This window comes from Sus scrofa, chromosome 7 (assembly GCF_000003025.6).
Source record: "Sus scrofa isolate TJ Tabasco breed Duroc chromosome 7, Sscrofa11.1, whole genome shotgun sequence".
NCBI classification, from domain to species: Eukaryota; Metazoa; Chordata; class Mammalia; order Artiodactyla; family Suidae; genus Sus; species Sus scrofa.
This window is the reverse complement of record NC_010449.5, coordinates 78,416,675-78,425,294: the sequence shown is the minus strand read 5'-3', so window position 1 is coordinate 78,425,294 and position 8,620 is coordinate 78,416,675.

Here is an 8,620-nt window from a genome sequence, read left to right as displayed (position 1 = left end):
ACGATTTTAAGAGATACCATGTTTGTAAAGCAATTATTGTTAATATGAGGCAGTATAAAACAGGTACAAGTCACAGGTTGTGGGAGCACAGAGGATGAACTGATGGTGTACACTGGACTGGGAGGATAGGTTACTGAGAGAAAAGTTGTTTAAGCTTAGTCTTAAAGGATGAAAGGGAGGAAGTGGACTTCACATCAGGGTAAGCCAAAGCACAGAGCCATGAAAAGCACTAGGTGTGTTTGTGAGTCATTGTTGCAACAGACGTAACTAGAATAGAAGACATGGAGGAAAATTACACATTGAATGTCCTAATCCAAGAGTAATTCTTTATTTAGTTCTAAGTACGAAAAGTAGGACAGGGGGTTCCCGTCGTGGCGCAGTGGTTAACAAATCTGACTAGGAACCATGAGGTTGTGGGTTCGATCCCTGCCCTTGCTCAGTGGGTTAAACGATCTGGCATTGCCGTGAACTGTGGTGTAGGTTGCAGACACGGCTGGCAGCTCCGGTTCAACCCCTAGCCTGGGAACCTCCATATGCCTCGGGAGCGGCCCAAGAAGTGGCAAAAAGACAAAAAAAAAAAAAAAAAAAAACTAGGACACACCTGCTTTTAGACAAGTAAATACATATACTACTGTATTCATACTAGGGGATTAAATATACTCCCAACAGCAGGTTGACATGGAGATAACAGGAGGTTATTTGTAGGTTAGAGGATAGTGGCATTTAGTGCTTGGTTTTGTTATCCCTGAACGGCCTCTTGGTGTGACAGATCAGGAACCAGAATGGTGACACCTGAAGAATATGTCCTAGAGAGACTTAAATGGAACATTAGGGCATTTCTAGCTTTTTAGACTTAGAAAATGTGTATTTCATAATAGAATACTAGATCCATGAAGATTATACATTCGATGTCTTAATCCAATAGTAATTCCTTAGTTCTAAAAACAAAAAGTAGGGCTCACCTACTTTATATACAAATATTACTATTCGTGTTAGGGCATTAAATATACTCCCATTGTGACAAAACAAAAATGTATTCTTTAAAGTACAAACCAAACCTTGACAAGGAAAGTAACTACAGGTAATATAATAATTTATGTAATAATAATTTTTCTAAATTCACTAGAATTCTAGGTTCAAGAGGGTATAGGTTGGGAGGAAAAAACCATGAACACATAAAGTGTCTTCAATGAAGAAGAAACAGCTTTAGGAGTTCCCGTCATGGCTCAGTGGTTAATGAACCCGACTAGAACCCATGAAGACTTGGGTTTGATCCCTGGCCTTGCTCAGTGGGTTAAGGATCTGGCATTGCCAAGAGCTGTGGTGTAGGTTGAAGACGTGGCTCGGATCTGGTATTGCTGTGGCTGTGGCATAGGCTGGCCACTCTAGCTCCAGTTTAACCCCTAGCCTGGGAACTTCCACATGCCGTGGGTGTGCCCTCAAAAATAAAATAAATAAAAATTTAAAAACAGCTTTCAGTACAGTAAGAAAAAAAATAAAAAAAAAAAAGCTTTACTGAGATATAAATCACATAAATAAAATTCACCCATTTAAACTGTATAATTCAATGATTTGTAGTATATTTACAGATAAGTATAATCATCATCAGAGTCAATTTTATAACGCTTTCATCACCTCAGAAGGAAATCTTGTACGTTTTACCTATCATTCTATACTCCTCACCCCCACAACCTCCCTAGCCTCAAAAAACAACTAATTGGCTTTCTGCTATGTAGATTGAAATGTTTTGGACTTTCATACAAAGAGAATCATATGGACTTTTGTGAATGGCTGTTTTCACTTAGAATAATGCTTTCAAGTTGTAACATGTATCAGTACTTCATTCCTTTTTATAACCAAGTAATATTTCATTGTATGGTTATACTACATTTACTTTATCAAGTATTTTCCTTTTTAAAAAAAAAATTTTTTTTTTTGTCTTTTCTAGGGCCGCTCTGGTGGCATATGGAGGTTCCCAGGCTAGGGGTCTAATCGGAGCTGTAGCCGCCAGCCTATGCCAGAGCCACAGCAACACGGGATCCGAGCCATGTCTGTGACCTACCCCACAGCTCACAGCAACGCCAGATCTTTAACCTGCTCAAGGCCAGGGATCGAACTAGTCGGATTTGTTAACCACTGAGCCACAACAGGAACTCCCCTTTTTAAAAATTTTTAATTAAATTATAGTTGATTTGCAATCTTCTGTCAATTCCTGCTGTACAGCAAAGTGACCCAGTCACACACACACACACACACAGAAACACACATATATACATTATGTATATAATATATATATATATTCTTTTTCTCATATTATCTTGTATTGGTTTAACCGAAGTGTTTTCAATTTCAAAATGTCAACAAACATTCCAAAAGGAATGTATCAGTTGAAGTGAGCAAAAGAATAAAAGCACAAAGTCAAGGAGTTCCTGTCGAGGCTCAGTGGTTAACAAATCCGACTAGGAACCATGAGGTTGCGGGTTCGATCCCTGGCCTTGTTCAGTGGGTTAAGGATCCAGCGTTGCCCGTGAGCTGTCGTGTAGGTTGCAGATGCGGCTCGGATTCCGAGTTGCTGTGGCTGTGGTGTAGGCCGGTGGCTACAGCTCCAATTAGATCCCCAGTCTGGGAACCTCCATATGCCGCCCTCAAAAGACAAAAAAAAAAAAAAAAAAAAAAAAATCCCATCAAGTCAAGTTCTCTTCCCTGACCCTATCATGATCATCTTTACCTATATTAATAACTTTTTTTTTTGGTCTCTTTTTTTTTTGGTCTTTTGAAGGCCACACCCGCAGCATATGGAGGTTCCCAGGCTAGGGGTTGAATTGGTGCTACACTACAGCCACAGCAACACCAGATCTGAGCTGCGCCTGCAACCTACACCACAGCTCACGGCAAGTCGGATCCTTAACCCATTGAGCAAGGCCAGGGATTGAACCTATGTCCTCATGGATGCTAGTCAGATTTGTTTCGGCTGAGCCACAGCGGAAACTCCGATAATGTTTATTAATTGTGCACTTTGTATAGAACATTGTCTTAAAAGCCATAGTATACATTGATAAGACAAAATACTTGCAATCTAGACAGGGGACAGAAAATATGCATAAAAAAGGAAAATCAAGGCTGAATTAATTGTACCCTCCACACCTTTTAGTCTTTTCATGTGTTATAGTGTCATGTTTATTTATTTGGCCACACCCATAGCATGCAGAAGTTCCAGAGCCAAATATTGAATCCATGCCACAGCAATGACAATGCCAGATCCTTAACCACTGATCTACCAGGGAACATCTGTTATTGTTTAGAAAAATTATTTTTGAAAGAGGAATACAATAGTAGCATATGCTAAGTGCCAATGATAACGTGCTACAGAGGAAGGGGAGTGGGGAAAAGTTTGGCAGGACTTGGACTTTACAGGAAAGATAGGTGAAAAGGCGCTACATGTAGGCAAAGTCAGGAATGTCTGATCATTTAACAAACTGGGATGATTAAATTGAAAAAAATCATGAATGGGAGAAATTGTAGATAAAGTGGAGAGGGGCTAGATTGTTTAGGGCCCTGATTTCAGGCTAAGGAGTACAAATCTTATTCTCTAGGCAAATGACCAACCACTGAAGGCTTTTTAACCAAGGATGGGTGGGTGAGAAATCACACTGGAGTATTTTGATGGATTGAAGAAGCAGGGAAGCTTGTTCTGAGGGTAGAATTATTTTCATCCCAAATTAGCTGCATAGAGTAACCTAATTGGAGTTCCCATTGTGGTGCAGCAGATTTGACCCCTAGCCTGGGAACCTCCATATGCTGTGGGGATGGCCCTAAAAAGCAAAAAAAAAAAGAATAACATAATTGGTGGTATGAAGCATTTAATTTTTTTTTTTTTTTTTTTTGGCTTTTTGTCATTTCTTGGGCCACTCCCACAGCATATGGAGGTTCCCAGGCCAGGGGTTGAATCGGAGCTGTAGCCACCAGCCTACGCCAGAGCCACAGCAACTCGGGATCCAAGCCACATCTGCAACCTACACCACAGCTCATGGCAACGCCGTATCCTTAACCCACTGAGTAAGGCCAGGGATTGAACCGAAACCTCACGGTTCCTAGACAGATTAGTTAACTACTGAGCCACGATGGGAACTCCCTGAAGTATTTAATTTTTAATGAGGTTATGGTCTTTTGTAGTGTTTGAAAGAAAACGCTGTTGGAGCTCTCTGGTGGCTCAGCAGGTTAGGAATCCAGCATTGTAACTGCTGTGACTCTAGTTACTGCTGTTGCTCAGGTTCAGTCCCTGGCCTGGAAATTCCACATGTCCCCACATGACCAAAAGAAAGAAAGAAAGAAAAATGAAGATTAACACTTAAGTCGAATTTTTCCTTTTTATAGATTAAAGTTTTGAACAGGTGATATAATCACAAGTAAAAAATTAAGCAACAAAGGGAACACCACCTTTGGTGGGAATGTAAATTGGTACAACCACCATGGAAAATAGTATGGCGTTTCCACTATAAACTAAATATAGAACTACCATATAATCTAGTAATCTCACTCCCGGGCAGATATCTGGACAAAACTATAATTCAAAAAAGTACCAGGAGTTCCTGTCATGGCTTAGTGGTAACAAACCCAACTAGTATCCATGAGTACGGGGGTTCAATCCCTGGCTTTGCCAAATGGATTAAGGATCTGGCATTGCCATGAACTATGGCATAGTTTGCAGATGTGGCTCAGATCCAAGTTGCTGTGGCTGTGGCATAGGCTGGCAGCTGTAGTCCTAATTCAACCCCTAGCTTGGGAACTTCCATATGCTGAACCTGCAGCCCTAAAAAGGCAAAACAAAAAACAAAAAAATGCATGCATCCCCATGTTCATTGTAGCGCTATTGACAATAGCCAAGACATGAAAACAACCTAAATGTTCATCAACGGATGAATGGATTATGATGTGGTACATATATTTAATGGAGTACTACTCAGCCATGAAAAAGAAAAATAATGCCGTTTACAGCAACATGGACGCAACTTGAGATTCTCATACTAAATGAAGTAAGTCAGAAAGAGAAAGACAAATACATAAGATATTACTTACATGTGGAATCTAAAATATAGCATAAATGATGGAGTTCCCCTTGTGGCTCAGCAGTAATGAACTCAACTAATATCCATGAGGACTTAGGTTCGGTCCCTGGCCTTGCTTGCTGGGTTAAGGATCTGGCATTGCCATGAGCTGTGGTGTAGATCACAAACATGGCTCAGATCCAGGTTGCTGTGGCTGTGATGTAGGCCGGCAGCTCTAGCACCAATTCGACCCCTGGCCTGGGAACTTCCATAATGCTGGAGGTGTGGCCCTAAAAAAAAGGAAGATAAAATATAGCGTAAATGAATCTATCTACAAAACAGAAACAGACTCACAGACATAGAGAACAGACTTCCAAGGGGAAGGGAGGAAGAGAAGGATGAGGATGGACAGGGAGTTTGGGGTTAGTAGACCCAAACTATTACATTTAGAATGGATAAGCAATGAGGTCCTGCTGTATAGCACATAGAACTATAACCAACCTTTTGGAATAGATCAGATGGAAGATAACATAAGAAAAAGAATGTGTATATATGTATATATGTATATATATGTGTGTGTGACTGGGGTCACTTTGCTGTACAGCAGAAAATGGCACAGCATTGTAAATCGGCTATACCTTAATAAAAAATTTTTTTCTTTGATTAGGCAATAGGAGTTCCTGTTGTGGCTCAGTGGAAACAAATCTGACTAGCATCCATGATGACGCTGGTTTGATCCCTGGCCTCGCTCACTGGGTTAACACTGCCGTGAGCTGTGATGTAGTTCTCACAGACCCGGCTCGGATCCCGAGTTGCAGTGGCTGTGATGTAGCCATAGGCCAGCGGCTACGACTCCAATTCAACCCCTAGCCTGGGAACCTCCATATGCCGCAGGTGTGGCCCTAAAAAGACAAAAACAAAACAAAACAAAACAGGTATAATTAGGCAACATAACATGTATACAGTGAAAATTTTCACCTCATCTCTGCTCCGTCTGTCCTTTCCTCCCCCACCAACAGGAACCACCTTTATTAGCTTCTTTTGTGTTCTTCTGGGATTTAAAAAAATATATAAACAAAATAAAACATATCTTAATTTTTTCCTCTATTATACATGAAAGTTAGCATGTTATCTGTCTTGTTCTGCACTTTGCTATTTTATTTTATCAAGATATCATTATATCTTGGAGACCTTGTCAAATCAGTAAATCATTGCACTTGAAGAAAACAATCTTTTTTTTTTTATTTTAGCTATTTCTCAGTGTATTCCTTGATTACTATTAGGAATAAAGACAAAGAGATAATGCCACCTTCGACCCCTTTAAAAACTGGAGGTGAAGGAGAACAGAACTATTCCTTCTGTGTTGTGCTTTGCATCTAAATTTGATTTGGCTTAGATTTGCACTACCCTTTTCTTTGTAAACAGGCCTCTGTTTTTCACAAATACACTTCATTTTTAAGGGACACCTTTTGAATAAACACTGGCCATCTGCCTTGTATTTCCGTTATTATAAGTTGGATTTTAATAAATACGGAAAATTTCCTGTCTTTAATCTCTTTGCCAGAGTTTTAGCTTAGGCCTAAATTAGATTTGATATTATTTGGAATTAATCTGCCTTTGTTCTCTTGTTTTGGGGTCAGAAAATCCTCAACTCTCCACTTGGTTTTCATTTTCACTTCTACTCTGAGTTTGTTCAATTAGGAGGCTTAGTTTATCTCACTTGCAAATCACTTTTTTCCTTGTTCCCTTTCCCTTCCCTCTTTCACTCATTTTTAAAAATGTCACATTGCTTGTCAGCCAGCAATTTGATTTTGGCCTTAGTCTTTCCTTTTCCCAGTTTATTTTGAGCTTTTCTACTTGAACTTTGGCTACATTTTTTTTTTCTTTTTTTTTTTTTTTGTCTTTCTAGGGCTGCACCTGCAGCATATGGAGGTTCCCAGGCTAGGGGTCCTACACCACAGCTCACAGCAACGCCGGATCCTTAACCCACTGAGCGAGGCCAGGGATTGAACCCACAACCTCATGGTTCCTAGTCGGATTCGTTAACTACTGCGCTACAATGAGAACTCCCTGGCTACATTTTTATAATAAAAAATTAGTAGGACTATAGTGCTACTTTGCATGTAGCCTGGCATGTTCTAGTTCTATCAAGTGTTCTTTTTACCCATCAAAGTTTGTCTCAGGTTAACTCCAGTTCACTAGATTAATCTCCACTGCTCCCTCCAAATAATAGTGTATACCTAAACTATGGTTAGTTTCCCACCTACTCCATCAAACAAAATATGAAAATAATTTCATTGCCATCAAGGAATAAAGTTGATATTTGGCAGGGTGGTTGTTTTTGATATGCTTGTTTGGAGGTTGGAAGGTTCTTACTCTGGACATCCACTGATAGAGCTACAAGATTATGAATCTGGGGGACAAGAGAAAGTCATTAGGTTTCCTTGGATGCTTACTCCCCTAACTCACCCTCCTCCCTCACAAATGGATAGGAACCACCGGTGTTTAAAAAAATAAAAAAATAAAAAATCAGGGTTATGGTAACAGTAATGTGGGACATTTTCTGACAATATGACATTCTGTAGGCGTGTCCAGCTTCTAAAACATTTCCTACTTATTGACTTATTACTTGAGGATACCTCTATGGTCAGTCTAAAGGCTTGTTTGCAGGAATCTCAAAGAACAAGAAAACTGACCCCTGGTACAGTTACATAATACTGGGTTCAGGAATGTTCTCGGACCAGAATGTACTTGCCTGGAGAGTCTGGGAGAGGTGCCTTCAAGAACCAAACTATACCCTCCAATAGTATTGTGCATTGTATAAACCTTAGACACATAAGGTGCTTTCACCCAAGGAGGGGCTCTGGGCATAGTCACATTTGCTTATGAGTACAAGAAGGCTAGACTGAGAACTACTGTTATATTTCCATAGAGTCTAATATGACTCACTTGCTTAGAGCTTTCAATAATAATACACACTCTGGTGAAGGTGTGGGAGTCAAGAAGTTTGTACTTCTGTCTGAATTGAAAAAATTGTTAATCTTCCTAACTGAGCTGACTTTTTGCTGTACTCTTTGCTTTTTTTTTTTTTTCCTCCTTTATTTATTTATTTTTTTAGGGCCACACCCATGGCATATGGAGATTCCCAGGCTAGGGGTCTAATCGGAGCTGTACTTGCCAGCCTACACTATAGCAATGCCAGATCCAAGCTGCATCTGCAGCCTACACCACAGCTCACGGCAATGCCAGATCCTTAACCCACTAAGCAAGGTCAAGGACTGAACCTGCGTCCTCATGGATGCTAGTCAGATTCGTTAACTGCTGAGCCTCGATGGGAACTCTTATTCTGTACCCTTTGGATAAGTAACCGTATTTGATTTATTCAAGTGATGTTTATGTCAGGGCTTGTCATCAGTCTTTACCTAATATCGGCATTTTTTTTTTAACATGATGACCATAAGATAACCATAACATTTACTTGACAATACTGTACTGCATTTATTTGTCCATTTCCCCCCATTTATTTTGAATTGTGTCCTTTTAATAATTAGATGAATTAAGGCCTATATAGAAAT